Genomic DNA, 14,829 nt, shown 5'->3' on the forward strand with positions numbered 1-14,829 from the left:
TGTGGGAGGGCTCTGGGAAGGCATAACATCACAGTGCATCCTTGTGAGGTTTGTTGTGTTGCACTAGTATCATTCCACTGAGGAGATGATAGGCTCTGGCTCAGCCCCACTGCTGTTGGCACTCCCTGTGAGGTTGGAGTTCTGCAGAACAGCAGAGGTGCCCAAAGTACTCTTGTGCCACTTGTACTCGTGAGCTTTCACTTCAAATTCTCAGCTCCTGTTGGTCTCCTGTTAGGACTGTAACATCACCTTTCTTTCTTCTTAGTGAAGGTTCATGCTCACAGAAGATCTGGGTTTAATTTTCTATTAATGGATCACGGTGTTCCCTGTGCTCAGAAGTACCAGATCCACACATGCATCCAAGAATCTTCAGGTATTGCATTTTGTATGCAGAGCTAAATTATCCTGCAGCATTGGCAGTTCATTTTGGTGCTCCCACAGTTCCTCCTTTATTCCAGCCAGCCGGGTAATTGCAGTGTTCTCTCCTTTCTGCCTGAAATGCCATCCTTGACCTTTTCATTACTACCACCAAGATTTGTTTCCCTCTCTCCCACAAAGCTTCCAGATCACAGAACAGTTGAGGCTGGAGGCACCTCTGCGTTCACCTGGTACAAACCCCTGCTCAAGCTGGGCCATCTAGAGCTCACAGCCGTTGGCTGTGTGCAGTCAGATACAGTTGTCTCCAAAGACAAAGGCTCCAGTGTCTCTCTGGACGGTTGGCATCAATGCTCAACCACCCTGACAGTCTCTCCATAGAGTCCTTTGCAACTCTGCCACACTCTCATGAAAGAGCAAGTGTGTGCTTTGTTCCCAGTACTTTCTTATGATGCCATTCCTGGGTCTTAGCACAAAGACTTTAAATGACAATCTAAAGATACCCATATATCCAAGTGCTCATTTTTCTGCATTGACTATCAGAAGTGGAAAGGTCCCACCTGCTACTCACCTCTGTGACTACCCAGAAACGGTAACCCAACAGTCTGTTCCATGAAACCGATCTCTCTTTAGGTGATGCAGTGCAGATCTTTATGCAGAGAAAGCATAAAACATTATTTCCCATCTTGACATATTTTTCCCACTCCGGCCACGTAGCTCATTGCTTCTCCAGTCAGAAAGCACACAAATGTGGGCCCTGCCAATGTGGCCCATGCTTTGCAGGTGGTGGTACACCAAGTCCACCGTTGGGGTTCTCGTTGCAGCACAGCAGAACACAGCTGTTGAGGAGCCTGAGGAAGTGGAAGGAGAAAGCCTACAGGCAGTAGAGAGTGACAGCAGCCGGGAAGAGGTCTTTGGCTTGCTACCAAAGAAAGTGTGTTATTTATCATTTCTGCAGTTTCTTCAAACAAGAGTGCCACTGTTAGAGGAAGAAATAGACACCATGTCCACCATTCATCCACTAAAGAAAAATCACAAGTGGTTTTCTGTGGTGAGCTCTCTCACTGTGCCACAGCTTTTGTGGGATTCAATGAATATTTCTGCATGGCTATGCAGCTTCACTGTCACAATGTCTCTCTTAACAGCAGCTTCATGTGGTGCCCCAACTATTGCCATTGCTTGCCACAGGAACCTTTCAGAGGGCACTCTCCACACTGTAGAAATGATAACCTTCCACCCTGTTGGTTTCTGGATAGCCAGCTCAAGACTTTGCACACATTCATAAATCAAACATGACTTCAAGCTGAGAGCTAATATCTCTGGGTTTGTGTAAAGCTGCGTTTCCTTCAAATCAAGTCATTCTCTATATTTTCCCATTGACATCTTTGGTTGCACCAATGACTATTGAAAGGAAAGTAAAATCTGACTCATTAAGAGATAAGGCACCTTTTCTTAGACCAGGTAACAGTGGATAAAATCCACTTTAAACTGATGTCTTAATGTCAAGCAGAGTGAAATCTTCTGTGTCTTCAGGATGTTTTGTTATACAAAAACGTTGATTCAGAACAAAATGCTGATGGTCTCCAGTTGTTCAGTGTTGCTTCGCTATGTCAAATGAAAATTACTGTTCAAACAAATCTTGAAAATAAACAAAATGAACAGCTGAATGAATAATTAATAACACTATACCAAGTATTACAGGTGTTAGGCAGAGTTGTTCTTAGCCCATAAATTTATGTGACTTACTTTGTATTGCTGAACTAACGTTAAATGTGTTTGTGTATATATGCATGTGTTAGTGCATATTCCAGCTTCTTCAGTATTATTGTCAGCTTGAAATAGGCGACAGCTTTTGTGGCAGGGTACAAAGCAGGAATGCTCCTTGCTCATATTTTTGTGACACTGAATGCAACAAAGGGTAAAAATATTAAGAACAGAAAGATTATTTTAAAAAGATTTTATCTTATCACTATATGATAATTAGCTTTTCAGTGATAAAGATGTAGTAATGCAAAGACTGTTCTTTTCTTCCTTACTTTGCTGTCAGATTTTCCAAACTGCACGATCTCAGGGAACAGTGCTCTTTTCCTCCCAGGTACTACAAGAGTGCTGACTTCTGGGATACATTTTTCTATCTTCAGGGGCTCAGGAGACAGAACACGCATTTCTATGTTACAAGAGATCACACACTAATTAACAGCATTAAACATTTATAACAAATTATCATATTTACTCAGAACAAATGCATTCTACATTTAATTATAATTTAAGATCTCATAAAAATAAGCTTGTGATTGAAGAAAAGTCCAGTGCACCCTATTAACATTTTGCAGCTGAAAGTCAAGACAGTTTGTCAAGTGCATTTTGTATCTTCCTTTTCTAGTACTATCCATTATATTAGCAGTGTTAAGCCCTAAGCTGTGTAATAAAGTGGCTGATTTGCCCTCCTCCAGGAAATGCTCATTTTCCCCAACAAGCTTTGCTCAGTCGGCACCATTCCTCACTGCTGGCAGCCCTTGGCCAGGCACACTTATCAAATACACGGCAGAATAACCACGACCTGTGCAGGCTATCGAACAGAAAATAAATGCCATGTATCCAGATACCATGAAACTACCAATTTCAAATACTGCCTTTTTATTATAAGCACAGTCTTCATTACCACAAAATCTTCAGGTAAGCAGGAGACAAGGTTATTATCAATCTTAACTTTTTAAAATGTGAAGCTGATGTTCACATGGAACATTGTTCTCTTTGCATCGATGAATATGAATACTGAGAGAGCAGGTGTTATTTGCAAGGCATTTCTTCTTCTCAGGATTTGCAGCAATGTCTCGGAGCTGAGGCATTCGTGCCATGCAGTCTGCTCTGACCACTCACGGAGGTTCCTCTGCTTTGGCCAGCTGTGACATGTGCCCTCATCATTTCCTTGATGTCATTCCTCATGGAATGATCTTTTCCATGAAAATATCATTGTTTAGCTAAACAAACAATTTAGCTCAGATCTAATTATAAATTCACAGAAAGTAACTTTTTTCTGAGCCAAGCTAGTCAGAATAATGAGTAAAAACAGATATTCTCTGGGTAGTTCTTGATAAAAGAAAACTAAAATATGTATTTTCCCATCTAGAACAAGAAATTGCTAACTACGTTTTATGGATGTCTGCTGTATCCTAAAGCACTCTTTTGGTCCACATTTTTTCTCACAGTGTTAATATTAAGGATTTCCAACGTTACATGAAGAATTGCATAGCTGCAGTGGGAAAGTCCCAGAACTATGCAGCTCAGCATCCCCATTTGCCTGGGTATGGGCATCAGGTGCTTCTAGTTTTTAGAAGTCTGTGCATTCAGTGTATGTTTGGTAGAAATATTCACCAAACACACCTTGCTTAATGGTTTCAGCCTTTTTTTCCCCATTTACACAGTCAATTCAATCAATTTGTCCTTTGAGAATGTGTGAAGATATTTTGACACTTAAAGCCATAACAATGGCAACTTTTGTTCTGAAGAAAAGTTTGCATCTACAGAGATACTGTTGGAGTAGCTGGCATGGCAAGCACTTAGCAAAGCATTATAGCCTTCTGAAAGGAAACAATCTGAACACATCTATTGGATACCAGGGCACCTAACACTTACAGTCACCACTTTCTATGGATCTCATTGCAAGTGAAAAATTTATTTCTACCAACTTGACTGTGCTATATGATAAGACTCATGTTCTGCATATTTGTTCACCCCTGAACAAATAGGGCAGATGGAGCACGAGGAGCAGTGTCAGCGGAGCTACTGATCTCCCCAAGGTACCTTGGCCATCCCTACCAGAGGGCATGGCCAGCACAGGGCTCAGACACCTCACCTATCACCTGACCATTTGAACAGAAATCACCGGAAAGCAACTTTGCCCCTAGAGAGCAAGGTCTGGGGAATTGCAGTGCCCTTGCACACGGAAGCCTTGCAAACACCATCACAATTAAAATAATCTCTGTTTAAAGCACATCAGGTTTTGTCAGTGGCACCAGCACAAGGCTGCTCCAGAGGGTTAGGTCTGGTTTTCAGCCTGCTTTCAGGAGCTGAGAGAGGTCAGAATATTTACATCTATGAAATCCATAATGACAAGCTTCTTACCTGAATGAGTAGCTTTCTTATCCTGGCTGTGTTGAGGATCTGGGAACCCAGTCTACTGACTTTATTATTTCTTAGTGCCACTGCCCAACTTTAACTCTTTTTCGAGTCCTTTTCATTAACATGCTAATCCAAAATATTTTGTTCCCTAAAAAGTGGTGTTCCATTTTTATTCCACAGCCACTTTTGCTACCCAACTGCAAAGAGTACAGATGGCATATGATCTTAAGTCTTTTAAAACAGTCAGAAAAGAGTCATTCAAACTGATAGTGTGTCCTGGTTTCAGCTGGGGCAGAGTTGGTTTTCTTCTAGTGTCTGCTGTGATGCTGTGTTGTGGCTTTAGGAGAGAAACAACGTAGATAAAAACTAAAACACTGATGTTTTAATTTTTGCTGAGCAGTGCTGCACAGAGCCAAGGTGTATGGGGCTGCTGAATCACGGCCTGAACCTCTGATTGACCACCTGAGGCGAGCAGTGAGTCAGCCCTGGGAGCACAGGTGAAGGCAATTCTGCTGTGCTGCAGGAAGGAGTGGAGCCTGGCTGCACCTCTCCTAGAGCCATTGAAGAGCTGACTGCCAGTGGGGGAAGGGTCTCTTTTGGAGGTCTGCTCTGCTGGAGTTTATTTTTGCAAGCCCAGGATGGGGTAAGTGTCCTTTTTTTCCTACTCCAATATAACAATTACATCAGCCAAGCTCCTGGATATGCTATACCATCTGTATATCCATTGATTGTACACAAGGATGTTTGAGTTTTTCAGCTTCTTGTACTGACCTGTCAGCAGTCTTCTGTGAGAGAGCAAGGAGCTGGGAGGGAGCTGACCCCAGACAGCCAAAGGGATATTCCATAGCATATGATGTCCTGTGAAACAACCACAGAACTGAGGGGAGCTGCCAGGGGAAAGCAGCCTCTCTGCAGGGACTAGCAGGGCATTGGTTTGTGATGAATTGTATTAATCACAAACCAACTCGTATTTGTATCCATAATTATGATAAATATTGTATTGTACACCAATATATATATATTATTACTATTTCTGTCTTAGTAAGTTGTTGTTTCAACCTCTCAACCTACAAGTTCTGCTTCTCCCCATCCCACTGAGAGGGGGAAATGAGTGAATGGTTGTGTGGTGCTGAGCCACTGCTTTGTTAAACAGCAGCACGGTGCCACAGGGGGAAGTCTTGTGCTCACATATATCTGGAAAATAAATAGGTACCTGGGAACAAAACTAATCATAATATTTTGTTCAGATTTGCCCAGAAATTAAAAATACGTTCTTCTTCTGCTATACCTGTTATTGAAATATATTGTTACATTTTTAGTAATTCATGGATAAGGAATGAAACAACTTTCTTTGAGGCAGCTTGTATGTTTTAAAAGCTTTATAAACACAAAATTTCCAAAATACAGCTGTTGTTTCTGTAGATATTAATGCAGAAAACCATGTAATAAGGCTTCAAACACCAATAAGAAAACTGAGAACTGCAAGTTGATAACAAACAACCAAAGCCCAAATAGCTATTAGCATTAAAAATAAACCCAGGTTTGTCTGGGATCTCTGTGGAGTTTTGTAGCTTCCAGACCATAAATGAACTTCCATTTTGGCTTTCAAAAGTAGTTACTAATTATGTTGCTTTTGCATGTATAGAAGAATCTTCCCTGGTAGAGGAAGTTAATAGGTTTGCAGACCTTCAGGTTGGTGATATCCTTGAAACACCAGCCCAGTACATTTTGCTGATTTATTACTCTGATTTGCTTTTAATTGAATACACTGAGGGAGGGAGGGAGGGGTGGAAGCTGTAGTAGACACACAGTGAGAAGGCAGGGCCAGCCCAGGGGAGGTCAGGTGCAGTGATGGAAGGGGTGGAGCCAGGATGCACTTCTTCCCAGACCTTATTTAAGGATTGACGGTGGAGGAAAGGTTATCTTTCTCAAGATTCATGTCTATCTAAGGCCTTCTGAAGGTAAGCAGCTCTTTTTTTTCTTTTTTTTTTTTCTTCGCCCCCAATTTCTGTCTCTACTGCTGATGCATTTGAGCAAAACCTTTCCCTGCTGTAGTCTGGGATCTTGATGCTCTGCTGTTTTGTTTTTCCATTGCATAAGTTAAGCAGTAAGACACTAAACATAGGGGAGGGTGAAGGAAATAGGAAAGCAGCTGTTAACAGGGCAGGAGAAAGACAGTAGAGGAAGGGAGCTACTAAGGCTTGTTCAGTGTTGCTAAGCTGTTAATTTGGAAATAAAAAGCACCTTTACTATTAACAGATTGCAGGAGTCAGAGCTGATTTATGTGCAGCAGCACCTCATCCAGGTATGGGATGCTGTAGCCAGGGGATCCCCTTTAGCAGTCAGTGTCAGTGACACTGGGGCACTTCTCCCTTGAAGCACCCCCGCATTGCAGGGGGGCTGGATTCTGCCTGTAACACAGTACTGGAGACACTGAGATGTTGACAGCCATGCCTGTCTGCTTTTCCTTAGGCAAAGCCTAAGCTTATAAGCTGAGCTGTAGGTTTGATCACCTACTGCACTTAAAATCATAGAATTGTTTAGGTTGGACAAGCCTCAAGATCACTGAGTCCAACCTTTAACCTCATGTATCACTAAATCATGTTCCTTAGTGCTATGGCCACTTGTCTCTTAAGTACCCTTAGGGATGAGGACTCCACCACTTCTAGGCAACAGTTTGAATGCTTGAACACCCTCTCCACAAAGAAATTCTGCCTAATGTGCAATCTAAACCTCCCTTAATGCAACTTGGAACCATTAGACTTTAAAAGTACTTACTCTAGTTTTTCCCAAAGAGTAAAGCTGCTATTTACAGAAGCATTTTAATTTGCTTAGAGATATCAGAATTGTCAGAGCTTTTTGCTCTGTGACTAAATCTCCAAGAAATATCACTTGTGCTGATGGCTTTTAAGATACTAATGGGGATGTCTGCCCTGTTCCCTCTGGCACCTCTTTGCTGAATTCCACACTATTGTCATAAGAATTATACCATGACATGATGAGTAGAAGTGTTACGTAGCTTCACAGAAGTGCTTCCCCTTCTCCCCTCTTCCCCCCTCCCCCCCCCGAAAAAAAAAAAAAGAATAATCTGCCTCTTGTGAGTATCTTTTGAGCTGTATTTTAAACATTTTCTCAAAATATTCAACATGAACTGCAGGAACATCGTTTGTTACAGGTGCTGTTGGCAGCTGGTGGTGAAACAGGGTTATGATGTTTACTGATTGGGCAAGAGTGTATTCTGGAGAAAATTGCTTCCTTCACAAACAAAAGCAGAGATCCCTAAATTTGCAGACACCCTCTGAAAGTTTAAGGTAACCCCTAAGAAGGACTACTTTCCACTAATTTGAGATACCATGGTTTTTACAGGGATCTGGTCTAAATACCAGGCGTGGGGATGGGGTGCACTCATGGCAGATGTTAATGAAATTAATGCCCAGGTCACTGTCCAAGAGTCCCTCACACTGCTACAGTGGAGGTCCCGTTCTGTGCCCTCTCAGTACCATGTCGGAGTGCCGTCCAGGTCACTCCCAGAACAAGGCCTGAATGCCTGGGGACTGTCCTAAGTACCTTTTGTGTCCTAAGCTCTTTTGAAAGGCCCGAAGGACCGAGCACTGGTCCCATGCCCACGTGCCTGGTTTAACTGGGGCAGAAATTGCAGGAGATGGGCTGGGTGTGAGTGCAGAGCATGGGGCTGTTCCCTGGGAAGACCCAGTGCCCTACGGTGCTTCAAGAGGCTCTCTGGAAGATTCCATGGAGTCTGACAGAGACATGCTTTAGTTTTTAGATGGTTTTTAAAACCATCGTGCCTTGCAGTAAAGAGGCCATAAAAACAGCGGAAGTTGTTTTTTCTTTCCATATCTGGGGGAGTTTGCATCAAACACTTAAGTTTGAAATATTGTAATGTTCTCATGTTAGAGGAGTATGTTGAGCTGGGTATGAAGTTCAGAGTTGTACCACCTCCCGTTTCCCAAAGATCGTGTCAATGAAATATTAAGGACTTGAATGCAGTGAAAAGGGAGCATAAAGCATCCAAGTTTGCAAACACGTTGAGTCTCTTTGAAATGTTTTATGGTAGAAAGCTAGGAAAAAGCAAAAGCTGGAGCCACAAAACCAAGAGCTATTCAGCAAAACCAAATGCTCTGATGGGAGGATCTGCAGTTGTTAATTCATACTATGTACAGGAAAAAAAATATTCCTCCATACACAAAATCCTAAGAACAAAACAGTGGAGTCTTTGGGTTGGTCACTTTCAAATTTCACCTCTGTGTTTATTTGTTATAATTAGGAAGGATCTTTAGGCATTATCAAAATCTAAAGCATTTAATTTGCATATATCAGAAATGGCTTGCGCGGTTTTTCAAGGAATGGGAATCTTGGAAATTGTTTTGATCTGTCTTTAGGATTTCAGTATCTGCCTTTAGGCAAATCGATCTAGCGAGTTGTTCCTGCCCATGACAGAGGGGTTAGAATCAGATGTTTTGTAATGATTCCTTACAACTCAACCTATTGTATGATTTTTCTGTGTATTCTAAAGAACTGATGATGTTAGAGGAATATGGGGTGAAATAGCAAGCTATTTGAATGAAAGATTCAGAAGATACGCTTTAAAATTTGGAGCTTCTAAAAGTAACTCCAGCTCTTCGGTTTAATTTCATGTTCTACTCAGACTTTGCTGGGCAGAACTATACATTATTGATTGACAAAACTGATGTTTTTTTTTCTTATTGCAAGCCATGGATTAATGATAGAGACTTGGAAGCTAGCAGATAATGTCACCATAAATCAAATATCTTCCAAAAAAAAAAAAAGTGACTAATGTAAGTTGAAATTCAGAGCACATTTTAACCTAGTTGATGAGGGAGACTTTAGAACCTTAATTACAAGGTTATTCAATGGTTAATGTTTAATTAAGTTTAAATGAAATTTTAAAAGTGAAATGTAAAATCCACCTAGAATGCCCCTCTACTCTGTTCTGGTGAGACCTCACCTGCAGTACTGCGGCCAGTTCTGGGGCCCCCAACACGAGAAGAATGCGTCAGAGGGTTGAAGCACCTCCTCTATAGGGACAGGCTGAGAGAACTGGGGCTCTTCAGCCTGGAAAAGAAAAGACTCAGGGGGTACAGTATAGTGGCCTTCCAGTACTGAAGGGGGCCTACAGGAATGCTGGGGAGCAAGGGACATTTTATAAGGGCTCATAGCAACAGGATGAGGGGAAATGTCTTTAAACTAGAGAAGGGTAGATTTAGACTGGATCTCAGAAAGAAATGATTTAGTGTGAGAGTGATGAGATGATGGAACAGGCTGCCCATAGAGGTTATGGATGCTCCTCCCTGGAGACAGCTCAAGGCCAGGCTGGATGGGGCTGTGAGCAACTTGATCTGGAGGAAGGTGTCCCTGCCTAGAGCAGGGGGTTGGAACTAGGTGATCTAAAGGTCCCTTCCAACCCAAACCATTCTATGAGAATTATCAGCCTGGAGAGAGATGTCTTAGGAAAGACCTTATTGTATGAATGGAGAAAATGATAGGAATAAGCTGTTCATCATTTTCTGCAATATAAAACTCAGTACCACCATGGAAATCTAGTTGGACTCTGCTTCAACCCATAGCTGCAGCAGCTGTTTCTTGATTTGCCAGACTTTGGCTCTCTCTCCCAGTCTCCTAATTGTTACAGACTGTTTTTCCTGAGGAGTAGTAATCCTGGCGTATTCTCATTTTGTTACAACATGCATGTGATTTCCTCAGTCTCCTATGATGCAGCAAATGCAGCTGCATGCCATGAATGACTCCTGTCCTGCTGCAGGGTGGTTCTGCCTGCTGGTACAGCATCAGGGTTAGTTGGCTCAGGGACTGCCTGTCATAAACAGGAATAATAGCAAAGGAATTGGAGAAGAATGCTTTGTCTCTGCAAGTCTGGTGAACTGCTGGGCATACTGAGTTTTGCTGACTAAAAAAAAGTTACTGTATTTTCCTTATTGTTGTCTAGCTATCTTCAGTGACTTACTGCTAGAAGAGCCTTTCCTTTCTCAAGAGCAATTTCAATTACAGAAAGATGAGGAAAGTGCAACTTTTAAGACAGGCTGTTTTTAAGCTTTTAGGGAAAGTTTGAATGTCTCCATAGATGATTTCTCTTGTGCAGGCTGTGCAATGTAAGATGGTCTGTCACAGAGCCACTTGCATTCTGCAATGACCTCCAAGTGTTGTAGTCAACTGTCAACATCATGCTTGTTGTTAGCAAAATATGAAATTGGTTACAATTAACTGAGACAAATCCTTTTAAATGGAAAGGTAACTGGGATGAGAAGATGAAGAAATGAATATTGAATCTAATGAGCTATCTTAAAATACCTCAAATTAAGATTACTTTGATTCTTTTTACAAACTGCCGAAGTTTAAACATGCAACAGAGTAGGATTTAGAAAGACACTGTTGACACCTTTAAGATATCTTTTAATGATTGTATTCCAGAGGGCAGACAGTGACTCTGCACGGAAACTTCTGATCCTGGAAATCTTCATTCAGGTGGAAACTCTGGAAGTATTAAAGAATCCATGCCAAATTCTTTCTGGACTTAGACTGGTCAGAATTCCACTACTCACATTTTAGTTAGAAAAGAGAAACGTTTGGCAAATTCGTTCTCCTAACTGCATGTAGAAATATTTTCATTTTAAAATCAAACTAATAAGAACAAGAAAATTGTTTTCTACATAGCCCTCTTTTGATAACATCTGAAGATTACTTATGTAGTAATGAAAGATATGCACAGACGTTTTTTTAAAAGCACTGTATGTTACTCTACTCCCATTTAAATATTTAGCAGAAGCAGAGAACTTTGCGCTGCTCTGAAACAACTAAAACATAATTGTTTTGTCATCACTATTTTTATGAAAAATCCAAAACATGGCATCATACAAGTCTCTATGAAGAAAATGAACTCTATTCCAATCAAAAACATGGCAAAGATGAAGATAGCAACTGCTGTAAAATTCTCATGGAAATTAAGGATTGATTAAATTTGGATGGTCTTCCAGTTCAGAAATTCAAGAAACACGAACTATCTGATTGCGCTGCGTTTTGCCTGCATTTTGTACAAAGGCAGCAGATTGTTCTCTTTCCTCCTGTTGTTGTGGTGCAGTTTGGGTTTCTCATGGCATTCCTGTTCTCTGGTCACCAAAGCTGCTCTTGAATTCCTGATCTTGCCCATAGAGTACCTCTACCTCTCTGCGGGGTGATGCAGTGCTTCTGCCACTGCTTATGGGCCAGTCCTTTTATTTGCAGGCCATATCCAGTCCAGCAGAGCTGCTTCTTCCTAAAAGCATTCCCGTGATTTCCTGCAGAACTGGCAGGAACTGCGCAGCCCAAGCAGGATATTGTTCAGGCTTTATTTTTAACTGAATTACAGATAACAGAATCAATGTCCTGGGGGGTCTTGTGAAGGAAAGATACATCTACATATGCTTTAGCTGACATTGTGAGCTCTTTAAAGAAGGATGTGATAAACTTATTGTGGGAAACACATCCCTTGCAGAGTAACTTTACAATCCATTCCAATTCTTTGACTTTTCTTTGTTCACATCACACACAATTCTGACTCTGAGGTGATTGATGTAATTCAATCCACCTCAGCCCCGAGCCTTTTACTCTCCAGTTAGGAGAGTAGGAGGAAAAAGGCTCTTTTGTGTTTGTGAACTACTATACAGATTTTAGTTCATTGTTTTCTTTTTTTCTTTTCCAACCTAATACTCCAAGGCCCTTTATTTTTTTTTTTTAAGTAACTTTATAAATATTAAGTTATCTCGTTACTTTTACAAATAGCTATCCCACCAATTTGTAGTAAATACTCATAATCTAAAACCTTTCTGGAGAAAATGGTGGAAAATCAGAAATCATCCCAGGCTTGCTGCTGTTGCTTTATTTATAGTAATCTTTCCATAGTACATTCGGGACTTCTCTAGCTGCCTACAGAAGTTAGGTTACAGTAGCTGAAATTTTTGTCGTATCTTTCGCTCTGCAGATTCCCAGAGCTACCATCCCCTTTGCCTCTGCGAAGAAGAGGCGAACAAGTCTGTGGTGATGTTCAGCAGCTGCACAACCAAATGTTATAAAGGAGGGCTACTAGGCCCTTCTTCTGCCACTTAATTGAGCAGTGAAATGTTTATCATCAGTTTGAATGTGCAGAGCCTGGTAGCTGTAAGATCACAGTGTGTGGATCCAGACTCTGCTACCAAGTAGGGTGGCCAGGATCTGTGGGCCCAGGGACATACACACTGCGGGGTTGCCCTCCAACTGTCACGGGCACAGGCTGTCTGAATCTGAAGAAATTCAACACCACCCTCCTCCAGCAAGGACAAGCTGTTACAAGTGCAATATCTCAGTGAAACTGGTATAGTGTAGGTAAGACAGGTATGGACAGGAAGTTCCGCACAAACGTGCGCAAGATCTTCTTTATGGTGAGGTGACGGAGCGCTGGAACAGGCTGCCCAGGGAGGTTGTGGAGTCTCCTGCTCTGGAGATATTCAAGACCCACCTGGACACCTACTTGTGCAACCTGGTGTGGGGAACCTGCTTTGGCAGGGGGCTGGACTCGATGATCTCTGGCGGTCCCTTCCAACTCCTACGATTCTGTGATTCTGTGATGGTCTGCTCAACTGGAATCACAAGCGAATGGGAAAGGTAATTGTTTTATTTTCCCCTTTGTTTCTTAGGGAAAATATCTTACTCAGGGAGGTTCTAACAAAGTATTCAGACAAGATACGGTGCTATATTTATCAAATACCATAGCCAAGCCTAGGTGTGATGGTGCTGCTGCTCCTGGCTGGCTGTGATGCTACTGGGGGCTGTTCATATTGTTCTGCACCCACACCCTGCCACTGCCATCCCAGTACATCTTTCCATGAGACCATCTGACCAAGGGCTGCGTCCACATCAGCATTTTCTGATAAAAGCATCTTGAATCACTTCACTTCTCCCAGGCAATCTTGGGCATCCGCCTTGGCTAGAACTTAATGTCTTGGTGTATCACTTCTGGAGCACCAGGAAATCCTGAGCTCAGGCTATGGGCACTGTGACGCCACATACAGATGTGGGTGGCAACAGGGAGGGATGCTGGTCTCTCTTGGTGTGCACTGTTCAGCTGGCTGGGAAGAAGACCTTCCAGGGCAGGGACTGGCACGAGGCCAGCTCAGGACCAGTCTCTGGCTCTCAGCTGCACCAGTAATAGCACAAGTGTGTTTAATCTCCCTGCAGGCATCAGCTACAAAGGGTCCTCGCTCAAAATGTATGTCCCCACTTGTGCTTGAATGTTGGATTTGGAATCTTAGCGGTCTTTTATAACCATTATGATTCTGTAATTCAGTGATTTGCATTGTTATAGTTATTCACAAATGCAGCAGCCTGCAGGTGAATCCCACTTTTGAGTTAAATAGAGATTTTCTTTTTAATTCTACCTACTAGAATAGCTATCAAATTCTTAAGTTTTGAAACAAAAAAAATTCATCTTTTATTCTTCCCAAGCTTAAAACATGCATTTAAAATTTTGTTCTGTCATGTTTAATCCTGAATTTCAAAGAAAGTGGTATCTTGACTTGTACCTACTTGTAATATCTAGCATTATTCCCAGAAAAATTAATCCACAGATTTGAAGTAAAATGTTAGTTACCAGTCTCTCAGGAGACAGTTTGTAAAACAATTGACTTTGTGAAGATTACGGGATTAATATGTCATATGCGTTGGGTTTTGGACAGAGTGGACTGCTCACTTTTGCATACACTCATCTCCACTGAGCGGTTTGTTTTCTGGGAAGATGTGGAGATTGGGCATGGTTGAAACTTCTGTTTTGTCCAATGCACTGTAGGAAGAAACTTACTGAGTACAAAAGAGGATGGTGCCACCGTGGCACAAAAAGTTGCGGTGCACCTTTTGTACTCCATGTGCAATGATTGCTCTGTTGTCAGCCATCATATAGAAGTCTGAGAATGAAATCAGAGCTGGGGAAAGCAGCACTCAGTGTGTACAAGGTGTACATCAGTGGTAGAGATCCTGAGGTGTCTGTTTTTGTATATAAATCAGGTACACGATTTACTATAGTAAGTCTGCAGGGCAGATGGTTTCCCACTCACACTGAGTGGATGACTGAATGATTATCAACTGCCAGAGAGCTTTAAGCTGTGGCCCTGCAGATGCAGTGTGCATAGGCGAGTGTGGTGTGAGACAATAACTGCTGGCACGTGGAGGTACCCGATGACCTCCTGAGAGTGAGGACTGGTTGGGAACTGCCTGGGGCAGCACACAGGGCAGAGCTATGCTGGGTCTGGCCTTTCAGTGCCTTCAACATAG

The sequence above is a fragment of the Meleagris gallopavo genome, chromosome 5 (genome assembly GCF_905368555.1).
Source record: "Meleagris gallopavo chromosome 5, MGAL_WU_HG_1.1, whole genome shotgun sequence".
NCBI classification, from domain to species: domain Eukaryota; kingdom Metazoa; phylum Chordata; class Aves; order Galliformes; family Phasianidae; genus Meleagris; species Meleagris gallopavo.